Below are 16,275 nucleotides of genomic sequence, written 5' to 3' on the forward strand. Positions count from 1 at the left end.
TATATATATATATATACATATCAAACAATACTGTGACTGTTTAAATTTTAAAAATGTATTGCCGTAAAAGACTCATTGCCATTAATCTCCCTCAAAATACTCCCCCTCTCTTCAAACACACTTATCTCATTATTCTTGCCACTTTCTAAAGCAGTTCTAGAAGTCCTCTTTCATGAATGTCTTTAGTTGTGCTGTCATGGCTGCCTCGATGTCCTGAATCATTTTGACTTTGGGGAAGAACCAGAAGTCACACGGTGCCAGATTTGGTGAATAAAGTGGATGAGAACACACTGTAATGTTTTTGTTTGACAGAAATTGCCATCCAGAAGCGATGTGTGACACAGAGCATTGTCATGATGGAGGATGATTTATGCACACTTTAAAACACACCTCTAAACTGTAGCTCACACCTGACTGACTGCACTGAGCAAGTTGAAACTTGTCACACACTGTTACTAAGGTTTGATGTGCTACTTTCTGTATTGAAGATCCCTGCTTGTCCATTGGTGGCACTCAGTAGTAGCATTCACCATATTTTTCAATCACACCTCGTATACACTATATATTTAATTATAGTTGGCATTCAATATTATTTTATATTAGTTTTAGGTGTACAGCACAGTGGTTAGGTATTTATATAATCTATGAAGTGATCCTTGAGGAAAGTCCATTACCCATCTGACCCCTACATAGTCTACAACATTATCGATTATATTACCTATATTGTATTTCACATTCCCATGACTATTTTGTGACTACCAATTTGTACTTCCTAATCCTTTCACCTTCCTCACTCATCTCCCAGTCCCCCTCCCATTTAGTAACCATCAGTTTGTTCTCTGTATGAGTCTATTTCTATAATGTTTGCTCATTTATTCTGGTCTTTAGATTCCACATATAAGTGAGATCATATGGTATATGTATTTTTTAGTCTGACTTATTTCACTTAGCATAATATTCTCTAGGCCCATCCATGTCATTGCAAATGGTAAGATTTCTTTTATCTTTTTCATGGCAGAGTAATACTCCATTGTATAAGTATACCACAACTTCTTTATCCAATCGTCTATTGATGGGCATTTCAGTTGTTTCCATATGTTGGCTATTGTGAATAGCACTGCAGTAAACATAGGGATGAATATATTTTTTCAAATTAGTTTTTTGGATTTCTTTGGATAACTACCCAGGAGTGAAATTGCTGGGTCAAAAGTAGCTCTACTTTTAATTCTTTGAGGAACCTCCATACTGTTTTCCATAATGGCTGCACCAATTTACAATCCCACCAACACTGCACAAGGGTTCCCTTATCTCCACATCCTTGCAAACACTTGTTTGTTGATTTATTGATGATGGCTATTCTGACAGGAATGAGGTGGAATCTCATTGTTCTTTTTATTTGCATTTCTTTGATGATTAGTGACATTGAGCATCTTTTCATGTCTATCGGCCCTCTGTGTGTCCTTTTTAGAGAAATGTCTGTTCAGGTCCTCTGCCAATTTTTTAATTAGATTGTTTGATTTTTTTTGGTGTTCAATTTTATGAGTTTTTTAAATAAGTTTTGGATAGTAACCCCTCATCAGATGTATCATTGGCAAATATCTTCTCCCACTCAGTAGGATTTTTTTTGTTTTATTGATGGTTTCATATGCTATGAAAAAAACTTAAGTTTGATGCAGTCCCATTTGTTTATTTTTTCTTTTGTTTCCCTTGTCCAATGAGCTATATCAGTAAAAATATTGCTAAAGGTAATGTCTGAGAGTTTATTTTGTATATTTTCTTCCAGGAGTTTTATGCTTTCTGGTCTTACATTGCAGTCTTTAATCCATTTTGAGTTTATTCTTGTATATGGCATTAGAAGGTTGTCCAGCTTTTTGTTTTGTTCGTTTTGTTTTTGTTGTTGTTGCATACATCTGTTCAGTTTTCCCAGTACTATTTATTAAATAGACTATCTTTACCCCAATGTAAATTCTTTCTTCCTTTGTCATAGATAAAATGACCATATAGGCATGGATTTGTTTCTGTGCTCTCTAGTCTGTTCTATTGATCTATATGTTTGTTGTTGTTGGGTTTTTTTTTGTTTGTTTGTTTGGTTTTTTTTTTTTGAAATACCATGTTATTTTGATTACTATAGCTTTCTGGTTTGATTACTATAGGTTTGTAGTATAATTTGATATCAGGTGGTGTGATACCTCCAGCTTTGTTCTTCCTTCTTAGGATTGCCATGGTTATTTAGGGATTTTTATGTTCTAGTTCAGTGAAAAATGACATTGGTATTTTGATAGAAATTGTGTTGAATCTATATATTGCTTTGGGTAGTATGAACATTTTAACTATATTAATTCTTCCTATTCATGAGCATGGTATATGTTTCCATTTATTTGTATCTATAATTTCTCTCTTCAATGTCATAATTTTCTAAATACAGGCCTTTTACTTCCTTGGTTGAATTTACTCCTAATTATTTTATTATTTTTTGGTACAATTGTACATGGGATTATTTTCTTAATTTCTCTTTCTGATAGTTTGTTATTGGTGTATAAAAATGCAACTGATTTCTGAACGTTAATTTTGTATCCTGCTGTTTTTCTAAATTCATTTATCAGTTCTAATAGTTTCTGGTGGAATCTTTGGGATTCTCTCTATACAGTAACATGTCATCTGCAATTAATGACAATTTTAATTTTTCGTTTCCCATTTGGAGGCCTTTTATTTCTTTTTCTTTTGTGATTTTTGTGCCTAGAACTTCCCATACTATGTTGAATAAAAATGGTGAAAATGGGCATCCTGTGGTGTTCCTGATCTTAAGGGGAATGCTTTTAGGTTTTTCCCCATTGAGTATGATATTAGCTGTGGGTCTTTCATATATGGCCTTTATTGTGTTAAGACACGTTTCCTCTATTCCTACATTGCTGAGAGTTTTTATTGTAAATCAATGCTGGATTTTGTCAAATCCTTTTTCTGCGTATATTAATATGACCATATGATTTTTATTTTTCATTTTGTTTATGTTGTGTATCACATTAATTGATTTGCAGATATTGAACCAACCATGCATACAAGGAATGAATACCACTTGACCATGGTGTGTGATCTTTTTAATGTATTGCTGAATTTGGCTTGCTAATATTTTGTTGAGGAATTTTGTACCTATGTTCATTAGGGATATCGACCTATAGTTTTCTTTTATTTTGTAATGTGTTATCTGATTTTGGAATCGGGGTAATGGTGGGCTCATAAAATGAGCTTGAGAGCCTTCCCTCCTTTTGGATTTTTTGGAATCACTTGAGAATAGGTGTTAATTCTTTTTTGAATGTTTGGTAAATTTCACTTGTGGTGTTATCTGGCCCAGGGTTCTTTTATTGGGAGCTTGTTGATTACTGATTCAATTTTGTTGGTACTAATCATTCTGTTCAGATTTTATGTTTCTTCTTGATTCAGCCTTGGAAGATTGTATGCTTCTAGGAATTTATTTGTTTCTTCCAGATTGTCCAATTTGTTGGCATATAATTGCTTGTAGTATTGTCTTAAAATTTTTGTATTTCTGTGGTGTTGGTTGTCACTTCTCTGTCATTTCTGATTTTATTTATTTGGATCCTCTCTCTTTTTTTCTTGATAAGTCTGGTTAAAGGTTTTTCAGTTTTGTTTATCTTTTCAGAAAGCAAGATCTTGGTTTCATTGAATTTTTCTATTGTTATTTTGGTCTTTATTTTGTTTATTTTTGCTCTGATCTTTATTATGTCCTTCTTTGTACTCATTTTGAGCTTTGTTTGATGTTCGTTTGCCAGTTTCCTTAGGTGTAAATATAGACTATTGATTTAAAATTGTTCTTGTTTTTTTAGGTAGGCCTGCATTTCTGTGAATTTCCCTTTTAGGACTGCTTTTGCTGTGTCCCATAGATTTTGGGTTGTTGTATTTTCATTTTCGTTTGTCTCAGGTATCTTCTGATTTCTTCCTTGATCTCATTGTTGACCCATTCATTATTTAGTAACATGTTATTTACAAACATGTGTTTGTGTAATTTTCAATTTTTTTCTTGTAATTCATTTCTAATTTCATGTCACTGTGATCAGAGAAGATGCTTGATGTGATTTCTATACTCTTAAATTTGCTGAGACTTATTTTGTTTCCTAACATGTGGCTTATCTTGGAAATGTTCCATGCGCACTTAAAAAGAATGTATATTCTGCTGCTTTGGAGTGAAATATTTTGAAAATATCAATTAAATCCCTCTGGTCTAGTGTGTCATTTAGGATCTTATTTTCATGTTGATTTTCTTTCTGGAAGATCGGTTCACTGATGTCAGTGGGGTGTTAACTTTCCCTACTATGATTATGTTGTTGATCTCTCCTTTTATGTCAGTCAATATTTGCTTTATATATTTAGGTGCTTCTATGTTGAGTGCATAAATTTTTACTAGGGCTATGTCCTCTTGTTGGATTGATCCCTTTGTTATTATGTAATGTCCTTCTTTGTCTCTTATTATAGTCTTCATTTTAACGTTTATTTCATCCAATACAAGTATTGCTACTCCAGCTTTTTTTTTTTCATTTCCCTTTGCATGAAATATCTTTTTCTATCCCTTCACTTTCAGTCTGTTTGTGCCTTTCGGGCTGAAGTGGGTCTCTTGTAGACAGCATATGTTTGTCTTGTTTTTTTTTTTATCACTCAGCTACCCTATGTCTTTTGATTGGAGCATTTAATTCATTTACATTTAAAGTGATTATTGATAGATACATAGTTATTTCCAGTTTATTATTCATATTTATGTGTTTTTTTTCTTCCACCTTTTTCTTAAAGAAGTCTTTTTAAGATTTCTTGTAATACTGGTTTGGTATTGATGAACTCAGTTAGCTTTCCCTTGTCTGAAAGTACTTTATCTCTCTTTCAATTTTAATTGATAGCCTTGCTGGGTAGAATAGTCTTGGTTGTAGTCCTTTTCTTTTTTCCACCCTTTGAATATTTTCTGCCATTCCCTTCTGACCTGCAAAGTTTCTGTTGAGAAATCAACTGATAGTCTTGTGGGAGCCCCCTTATAAGTAACTAGTTGTCTTTCTCTTGCTGCTTTTAGGATCCTCTCTTTGTCTTTAACCTTTGCCATTTTAATTATGATATATCTTGGTGTGAGACTGTTGGGTTCATCTTGTTTGGGACTCTCTGCTTCCTGGGCTTGCATGTCTATTTCATTTGTCAGGTTAGGGAAGTTTTCGGTCATTATTTCTTCAAATATGTTCTTAAGCCCTTGCTTTGCTCCCTGTCTTCTTCTTCTGGTACACCTATGATACAAATGTTGTTACACTTGATGTTGTCCACAGGTCCCTTAAACTATTTCAGTTTTTTAAAATTCTTTTTTTTGTTGTTGTTCCGATTGGGTGTCCTATGCTACCTTGTCTTCTAAGTTGTTGATTTGATCCTCTGCTTCATCTAATCTGCTATTGATTCTTTCTAGTCTATTCTTTATTTTAGTTATTGTATTCTCTATTTCTGATTTGTTCTTTTTTATGTTTTCTGTGTCCTTCTTTATGCTTGCTATCTGTTTATTGAAATTCCTTGAGTTCCTTAAGCATTCTAATAGCCAGTGTTTTAAACTCTGTCTCTGGTTGGTTGGTTGCCTCCATTGTTCCAGGTTGTTCCAGGAGTGTCCCTTGAGTGTGTCTGTTGTAGTTGAGCCTTGATTACTTTTGGCTCATCAGTTGGTGGAATTGACTCCTAGACTGACTGATTGTGAGGACTGGCTATGCCTAGAGTGTATGAGCTGTTGTGGTGGGGCTGACCCCTCAAAAGAGGATTCATCCCCATGGGCCTTTGTACCTATTAAGACCCCCTTTGGGTGTGCCTCTTATGGGGCTAACCAGGTAGTGCTCTGGTATGGTCCGAGGCTGGCCTCTGGGTGTGTTGTTTCTGGTGTCTGTTAGGAGGGGCTCTCGTGCAGGCCAATTTAAGCCTTACTTGTTACCAGCCTGTGGCTACGTCATAGGAACTACAAAACTATATGTGGTTGACTCACTGCTGCCTATGCTGGACCTGGAGGCATGTGGGGATAATCCCTCTGTGAACTGAGGCTGGCTGCCACCAGTGGTTGGCTTGAAGCAGTTTAGCAAAGGGCTCAGACCTTCCTAGGCCTATTTCTAATTGCCAGCTGCCTGTCAGGCCCAGCCACTTTTAGGTGTCTGGGCTGGGCTGGTTGACCCGGTGGTGAGAGTGCTCTTGGTGATGCAGCACTAGCTGGGCAGAGTGGGGTCCAAAAGAGTCACAAAACATGGCTATTGGTTTTTACAAAGTGAATGCAGTTTCAGTTCTTACACCTGTGCATGGCCTGTGACCACTTTGCACAGTGTACCAAGAACACTGAAGGCAGATACCACTCACCTTGGGTCAGTGCCTGACCTGTGACCACTTTGAGAAATGCCCTTAGAGCACCACTGCCAGCCACTGCTTGCCTCAAGCTCACAAATTCCTGAGATCTGCCCAAGAGATGCAATAGTGCAGGTTTTGGGTTATTGCCCAGCAGCAAAAATTTCCCAGACCACCAAGGGCCCATCGCCACATCAAAAAGTCTTCTGCAGCCTGTGTGGTGGGGCCAGAAGCCCAACAGTCAAGAGTGCCCCTGCCGGTGTAGTACCAGCTGTGTGGTGGGGGGCAGGGGGAAGGGGGGACCCAGGGCTTCACCAAGGCTGTGCACAGGCAGGGATTCTGCCAGACTGATGCGATCCCAGACTTGGCCCTTTGGGGGAGGGCTTAACACTGAAAAGATGGTGCCTTTCTGTACCACACATGTGTCAGGCTCCACACCAGGACAACCATGGCTCCTGTCCCTCCAGCTCTACCCCAAAGTCAAACAACTCATTCCTTCCCTGAACATCCCTGGGCCTCACAAGCTGCTACCCCTCCACCAGAGACCAGGTGAGTGTTTAAAAGTGAGTGGGTCTATGTGCAGTCTGTATAAGAGGGTGTCTGGGATTCTACCTGCCTTCTGCCCCACCAGGATGGGCAGACAGCATCCTTGCTGATTTTCACAGCCAGATGCCATGGAAACTCCTCTTCCTGGCACAGGACCCCTTGGCTGGGGGGCCTGGTGTGGTGCTGGGACCCCTCCCTCTTCAGGGGGGCCTCTGCCACTGAGGGGTCGCTCCCAGTATTTAACCACTATCTGTGGGCTTGGGGTCAGCCTGCTTAGCATCTCCCCTTCTCCTACCAGTCTCAATGTGGCCTCTTCTTTTATATCCTTAGTTATAGGAGTTCTGTTCAACTGGTCTTCAGATGATTATGGAGGTTGATTGTTCTATAATTTAGTTGTAATTTTGGTGTGATCCTGGGATGCAGTAGGCATAGAGTTTACTTAATCTGCCATCTTGGATCACTCTCCCCTTATTATTAGTCTTAATATGCTCTTCTGAGTATTGTTTCCAGAAATGGTCATTACATGTCACAAGTTTTTGATAATGTATGATGAGCTTTAAAGTGGCAAACAGGATGAGCTACCTGGGAACCATGTCAGATGAAATGTAACTGAAGAATTTCATAAAGATGTACTTGGAGAAATAGAGACTCAAGTCGGAGAATGTCTTTATATAAATGTAGAATCATGTCTTACTGGAAGATAGATATAAGAACATAGGAACTTACAAGGAGTCATATTTTAGTGCTCTGAAAAGATGTTTAACAGAATTTGTGATGTGGATAAATAGTAAGTGATGAGCTCCTTGTCAATAAATGTTCACACACAAGGTGGATGGCCTCAGGAAGACATTCCTCACCAAATAAATGTTAGAAATTGATTTTAAAGCCTTTTATTTTGTAAATTATATATAAGACAAAACCTAACAAATAGCCTACCATCCAGTGATAATCATTAGCATTTTGACTTAGATATGTTATGAATTTTACAAAATATAAATAAAATCAGCATACACATTTTTTATGACCCACTTTTAATTTGCTGAATATAACATAGAAAATATCAGGGGTGCCAAAAATAATGTATAGAAGTGGACACTTTGGTCAATGTTGCTCAAGCAGTAGTTTGCAGTAATCAGAGTGTCTGGATGCTGATGGTAACCACTATGAACACCTCTTGTAATTGCAGAAGTCAAATATGACTTGTTTTGTAACATCTTTAGTTATTGGTATATATTGAGTATTACAATTTTAATATTGTTTTCCTTTGGTGAAATATGCATACATTTTTGGCACTCTCTGTATATGCATATATATTAAATAATGTGTATATATATGAATTAGATCCCTGAGGAGTATGTGTGTATATATAGTTATAGATTATATAAGCATTATGTATTTTAAATATGCATTAATGTAAACATGAAACTGTGCATATATACAACTCACTTGCTCTGTGTGTGTGTGTGTGTGTGTGTGTGTGTGTGTGTGTGTCTGTGTGTGTATGTGTTTGAAGAAATAAAATAAAAAACATTTTTTCTTATATTACAGTCTTCTTTCTCCGAGCTTAAGTCTTTTATTCACAGAAATAATTTTTCAATGTTAATTGAAAGTTCACAATTCATTATAAATGGTCAAATAAAAGACAATAATATTCTGATGTGATAATATGCAAGTTTTAACTATTTCACACTCTTTAAAATATTTTTTCAAACTAACTTAAAATATCAATTAGTAAAATATGTTTTAAAATAAAGCAAGACAGCCAATGTCAATATTGCATATGAACTCAATAGCATGCAGTATGCTGAGCCCCTCTACACAAGAACATCTTCAAATATATCATCTACCTGGAAGGTCAAACAGTATCAGTTTTTTAAAATCTTGATCCAATACATGCTTATAAAGAAGAGATGGCAGTCTCCGGCAGTCACAGCAATAACTTAATTTACTTAAGAGAGATAAGTGACAGGTAGAGAATATTTCTGTCAAGCCTTAGAGACCTTGAGATGAAAGTGAAACTTTTTTTTATATACCCAAAGGTCAGATCTGTAGTACTTTTAAGAAGCCCTTCTTGGTCTCTTTTCATTGCTAGGTGTCAAATGAAATTGGATGAATCTGGAATTTTCCCTCAGTTTTAATGGACTCAGAACCTTAAACAGATGAGGCAAAAAGATAAGATAAATGAAACTGAATAGTCAGGTTCAAATATAGTTTATTTAAAATAAGTTAAATATGCTTTATTACCTGTTTTGAACATTATAAAATTTCCATAATCTTTGAAGATATAATAGATTTTGCCAATCTTCTGTAAAATTATTACAACATATTCATTCTAAACTATGTTATTGACTATTACGTGTCATTGTCCACTGTAATGGGTCTTACAGTGGAATATAGTAATCATTCAATGATCTCAAAAATAATTATGCACTGTGGTTCATAGTATAAGGCTAAATACAGGATGCTGTGGACAACAGAGGGGGGACTGATGTGTTACTGGTTTCAGGAAAATTATTTTTAAGGAAATAAACCTCAACAAAAGTGGGCAATATACCTGGAGCATAGGCAAGAGGGTAACAGGAAAAGAGAATGTGTTAGGGGCAGCTTGACCCATTTGATGGCCATGGGCAGGACTTTATTTTTTATCTAAGGGAAATCATGCCCGGATTTAAGCAGTGCATTGACTTTTTGACCATGTTTTATTAACATCTGTATGCATAAAAACAATGAAAACCAATAGGGTAGCAATCTCCTTTGAAGCTCAGGAAGTTTACAAAGGAAAATGATGCTTTCAGCAAAATGAATAATCTGTATGTTAATTACCTTTGATTAAAAAAAAAAGTTTTGGTTTCTGAATATGTCAACGCTGTTTACTATATTCAAACCTCTATCAGGAATAGTAAGAGAAAGGTAAAATTAGGGATGAAAATCATTACAGAAAAATAAACATTAAAAGAAGAAGGAAAGTATAACAGGAGATCTACAGGACTCACAGTCCTGAGATATTAATTACTCAGGTAAAGTAGACATTCTCAAGAGCCTTACTTTGTGTCCACATGATATTATCATCTATATTACTTTTTCTTTTGAACCTCCATATTATATATTGAAATCGTATAAAGTTGGTTTATCTACTTCTAGTTAAAGATCATCACTAAAGCACTTAAAGTTTTGTCATTAGGAAATGTGATAGCAGACAAAATTGAAAAAAAAAGTAGGCCTTTAACAAAACCACCTTTAACTATATCGGTGTTTTGTTGCTGTATTCCCTTTCTATGAAATACATAATGATATTAACGGCCAGAAAATGTCATGTTTACAGAACTTGGGGAGCCTTTTACCATCTTCTACCTTTTGCTCTTATTTTCCTTTTCCCATAAATATTCTGTTCTTCTATCAGGTTCATTGCCAGTTAGAGCCATCGCTTTACATAGACCAGCCACAGTTTTTCAAAGAGTATCTATCGTTCCAAATACATGCTTGAAAGATTATGAAATGGCACTGGGTATGTAGTTTCGGTTTTAAGAATATGTGCTCTTAAAAAGATTAGTTTAAAATACATGTTCTGAAGAATTCAGAAAATCACTGCTTTTTAATAACTGCACATTACACAATACCTATAATAACAACCTTTTATGGCCAGTTGCCATGTGCCAACCTGTGGCTTATGTGATTTAAATTAATCTTTGTGATATAATATTCCCATTTTATCCACAAGGTAATGGAGGTCAGATTTTATTGTACTTCTTAAAGTAAACCAGTTACAAAGCCTATATACTAACCTAGGTGTGTCTGCTTTCATTGTGCTGTTAATCACACCTTTAACATTCCTTTTGGGTTAGATTCTTCCTTTGGTTCCACTTTATTTTCTATCCTAGCTTGTCTTTAACTTCCTTGTCTTTTCTCACTCTCATCATTGACTCTATTTTCTGTCCTTGTGTCTTCTCAGAGTCCTGAGTAGGTCTCCTATATTCACCAGCTGCACTGGGGAAGATTTTCATTGCAAGTTACAAAACTATTGTTTTCATACCTTGCACGTGGCTAACTAGATTTGGTCATAGAACTACTAACGTCATTTAATAAATTTATCCCAAAATGCTGTTTCATAGAACACTAGTCTAGTGAAGTGTTCCTTGAAAATGGAATGCCCAAATCAAATGAGTTTAGAAAATTTTGCTTCTTTTATACCTTCCTTCACGTTAGGTTACCCCAATAAACATTCGCATAATAAATTGTCATTGACATTGTACAGTAAAATAATTAATGTCTTACCCATCTTTAAAAAAATCTTTGACCATAGAAAAATATCATTTGTTTGGAAAAAACCTGCTTCCTACATTTGTATCTCTGCTCTCCTTACTGGTACTCACTTATATTATGCTAAGCACTTACCAAGCTGACGTTGCTACATGAGTTGGAAAAGTTTAGAAATAGCTATTTTAAAAGTATATACACAGGGCCAGCCGAGTGGCGCGATGGTTAAGAACTGGCTTGGGATGCCAGAGGGCCCCCGTTAGGATCCCACATATGAGGGCCAGTGACACTGCCCTCTACAGCTAAGATGCTGAACAACAGCTCAACCTGGAGCTGGGCTGCTGTGAGTCGCCGACGATGGCGTAGGCTGCAGGCTCTGCTGCAGTGGGCTGCTGTGGGCTACCGTGTGTAGCCAGCAGCAAGCGTGAGCGGCCAGCAGCTGCAGTGAACGGCTGTCCAGAAGCCGGTGACTGATCTGCCTCACCTGGGAAGAGCGCAATAATGGTGCCAACTTGGGCCAGTGAAGCAACATCCTCCACAACTAGACTGAAGAACAAAAGGACAGCAACTTGTCTGTTCCCCTTCCCCCAATTCCCCAGCACTGTTCCCATCCCCCAATTCCCCAATAAAAATCTTAAAAAAATATATATACACACACACACACACACACAAATGTCTATTGTTAAACTTATGATTATTAATACTGGAATTTTAAATGCCACACATATGTCTCCAAGTCACCTTCCCATTTATCTTATATGCCTAAAAATGAAAGGCATAATATTTAGCCTTTTATAAGTATGACCTTAATTGTGTATGTTTTATAAAATGGTATAAAATGAAGTGTCGTTTTTGAAAAGTGTACAATATACTTGGGTTGTTACATAAGAAACATGAAAAAATATAAAAGGAGCAAGAGACATTTAAAACTCTCAAACACTTGATTTGACTTACTTGATTGTTGTAAGTCATTAACACAACAGTAAATCTGTCCTGGGAGCATTATCAGAATAATTATTATCTTTTTATATTTTTCTTTTGACAAAAGAAAAAAAATGACTCAAAAATCAATAAACACCTAGATTATCAATCTAGATGTTGATTAATTCAGAAAACAATATACCTCTTTGCATAATTTTACCACCCAAACAATTATTGCCTAAAGATATGCAAACTCAAATCCAAGATTCCACAGAGAGAATTATTGATTTCCATGAAAAAAAATATTTGCATGAGTGCATGACCAACATGATGTACTTCTGGGCAATTGAAAGGCTATGGCCATTCTCTAGGGGGAGCTATGCAAAGCATCCATATAAATTCTATTGAATTTGTGACCAATTGCCCATTATAATATATCTGAATATGAGGGGACCTAATCATTTTATCAAACATGGCTTTAGAAAATCCGTAACTTTAGTGGACTTTACTATACAGAAAGACAAATAAAAATACACAGGAGGGCTTTCTCACAGTGTTTGGGAGAGAAATGTAAATAATTGAATCTAGGATGAGAATTAAATTTACCTAGTCTACAGGAAGGCTCAAGACAAAATGTGCTTAGACAGTAATGTTATTTAAGTAATTCATCTTTACAAATAACGGTCAAGGAGAGATATAGTAGGTCCTCAAATAATGTCGTTTCATTCAACATTGTTTCATTCAATGTTGTTTCATTGCAATGTTGAGAAAATTAGATTACTGACTGGGGCCACTCTCTGTGTGAGGTTTGCGTGTTCTCTCTATGTCTGCGTGGGCTTTCTCTTGAGTACTTGGTTTCTTTTCAGTACTCGGCTTCTTCCCACATCCCAAAGATGTGCCTGTGAGGTAAATTGGTGTGTCTGACTTGTCCCAGTCTGAGTGATGTGGATATGTGATGCATCCTGCCATGGAAGGGTGTCCTTTCCAGGGTGGGTGCCTGTCTAATGCCCTGTGCTGCCGAGAGGGGCTCTGGCAACCTGAAACCCTGAACTGGAATAAGCAGGGTGGAAATTCATTATATTACTTATTTTATTAATCTCTCTTAAATGTATGTATAGCTTACATTTATTTTGATGTGTAATATAAGTGTTTTGTGTCTTTCTTTAGAAGCTTGATGATGTTTTCGTGACCAGAAATATGACATAGAAACTTAACTCTTATTTATATCAATTAGCCTATGATAACATTGGTTTCCTTATACATCGTTTCACTTAAAAGTCTCAGTTTCCAAGAACCTATCATGGATATTAAGTGAGGACTTACTGTACACTTATTCTAAGGGGAAAAAACATTTTCTTTATATGTTAATGTGATCTTATAACTGCTGTTTAATCCAGTAGAAATATTCACAAAGGTCTGGAATAGAGAGAAATACTAGGTAGGGAGACTCTCTAAGAACCTAGTAGAGGCCCGCTGCCTCATACTATTGTTATAATAAGGAAGTCTGTCTGTGTAATCTCTTGATCTGCATGGAATGTTTTCATGTAAATGTATGCCACCCATAGGCAAGAACAATGTGGTCAGTGATTGCTTTTTGCTGGGGAGCCTAATTTCTGGGCCCATCTCCACATATTTTGATTCAATAGGCTTTCATAATTGATACATAGATTTATATATTTGTATGAATTAATATATATGTAATTTCCTAGTATGTTATTGATAGCCTCCTGTAGTATATACTGAGTGATTACTTTAAATAAGAGCAATTTTGTCTGATACAAATGTATGTTTTTAAATCTCTATTTTTTGATCACTCTTTATGACAAGACTGAAACTAACCTTGCATTATTTTTTAAATTAGTCAATACCTTGTCTAATTTTCTTCCTATAATAATACCAGTTCTCTTTATTGGTCACTCATTTCATCATCCACAGAATATTTTTGCCTCCTCTTTTTCATACAGTCATTTAAAAACTATTTTTGTTACATGCACACAAAATACCATATGGTGTCAGTTCTGTTCCATTGGTCTGTGTGTCATTTTTCTCTGCCAATACCATACTGTTTTGATTATTGTTGCTTTGTAGTATAATGTGAAGTTAAGAGAGTATGAAGTTAGAGAGTATGATTGTTGTTCTATACAAATTTGGGGTTTTTTGGTTCTAATTCTTTGAAAAATGCCTTTGGGATTTTGATGGTGATTGCATTAAATCTGGATATTGCTTTGGGTAATATGGCCATTTTAACTATGTTCATTCTTCTAATCCATGAACATGGAATATCTTACTATTTCTTTGTGTCTGCTTCAATTTCTTTTAATAATGTCTTGCAGTTTTCAGTGTATAGGTCCTTCACATCCTTTGTTAAGTTTATTCCTAGATATTTTATTCTTTTTGATGCAACTGAAAATGGAATTGTTTTTTCATTTCTTTTTCTGAAATATTATTGTTAATATATAAAAACACAATGGATTTTTGTACATTGATTTTGTATCCTGCAACTGCTGTATTCATTCATTGTTTCTAATAGCTTTTTTGGTGGAGTCTTTAGGGTTTTCTATATAAAGAATCAAGTCTTCTGCAAAAAGTAACAATTTCCTCATTCCTGATTTGGATGGCTTTTCTTTCTTTCTCTTGCATGATTGCTCTGTCTATGGCTTCCAGTGCTATGTTAAATAACAGTAGTGAGATTGGACATTTTTTTAATGTTCCTGATCTTAGAGGAAAAGCTTTCAGTGTTTCACCATAGAGTATGATATTAGCTGAAGGTTTGTCCTATATGGCCTTTATTATGTTGAGGTAATTCCCTTCTATACCCATTTTATTGAGTGTTTTAATAAAAAAATGGGTGTTGTACCTTATCAAATGTTTTTTCTGTGTCTATTGATATGATCATATAATTTTTCTCCCATATTTTGTTAATGTGTATATCATGTTGTTCAGTTTGCATATGTTGAACCATCCTCATGCCCCTGGAATGAACCCCAGTGGTCATGACATGTTATCATTTTAATGTATTGTATTTGATTTGCTAGTATTTTGTTTAGAATTTTTGTATCTGCATTCATCAAGCATATTGGTCTATAATTTTCTTTATTTGCATTGTTCTTGCTAGGTTTCAGTATCAGAGTAATGTTGGCCTCATGTAATGAGTTAGGAAGTAACTAATTATATATCTTCTTCAATATTTTGGAAGAGTTTGAGAAAGATAAGTATTAAATCTTTGAATGCTTATAGACTGAAGAACAAAAGGACACCAACTTCTCTGTTTCCTTTCCCCGACCCCCCAATGCTGTTCCCCTCCCCCAATTCCCCAATAAAATCTTAAGAAAACAAATCTTTGAATGTTTAATAAAATTCACTAGTAAAATCATCTGATCCTGGGTTTATAGTTTTGGGGAGGTTTTTGATTATTCTTTTGATTTCCTTACTGTGAATCATTCTATTTAGATTTTTCCAATTCTTCATGATTTAGTCTAAGAAGGTTATATATTTCTAAGAACTTGTCCACTTCTAGGTTATGGAATTTGGTGGCATTTAGTCTTTCACATTATCCTTGTATAGTCATTTGTATTATTGTAATGTCCATTGTAAGTTCTCCTCTTTCATTTCTGATTTTGTTTACTTAATTCTTTTCTTGTTTTTCCTTATTGAGTCTAGCCAGAGGTTTGTCAATTTTATTAATCTTTTCATAAACCAGCTCTTTGTTGCATCATTTTTTCTGTTGTCTTCATGTTTTCTATTTCATTTAATTCTGCTCTAATTTTTATTATTTCCTTCCTCCTTCTACTGACTTTGGGCTTCTCCTTCTTCTTTTCCCCCACTTAGTTCTTTAAGGTTTTCTTTTAGCTTGTTTATTTGAGATTTTTTTTGTTTCTTGAGATTGACGTGTAGTGATATAAACTTCCCTTTTATTACTGCTTTTCTTGTGTTCTCAAATTTTTGACATATTGTAATGTCATTCTTATTTGTTTCTTTTATTTTTTCTTTTATCCAGTTGTTTAGTAGCATGTTGTTTAATCTTTATATATTTGTGGTTTTTCGCACTTTTTGTTTTTCAGTTGATCTCTAATTTCAAAGCACTGTGGTTAGAGAATATTGTTGGTATGATTTCAGTCTTCTTAAATTGTTGAAGCTAGTTTTGTGTCCAAGTATATGGTCTGTCCTTGAGAATGTTCCATGTGTGCTAGAGAATAATGTATA

The sequence above is a fragment of the Hipposideros armiger genome, unplaced genomic scaffold (genome assembly GCF_001890085.2).
Source record: "Hipposideros armiger isolate ML-2016 unplaced genomic scaffold, ASM189008v1 scaffold_627, whole genome shotgun sequence".
NCBI lineage: Eukaryota > Metazoa > Chordata > Mammalia > Chiroptera > Hipposideridae > Hipposideros > Hipposideros armiger.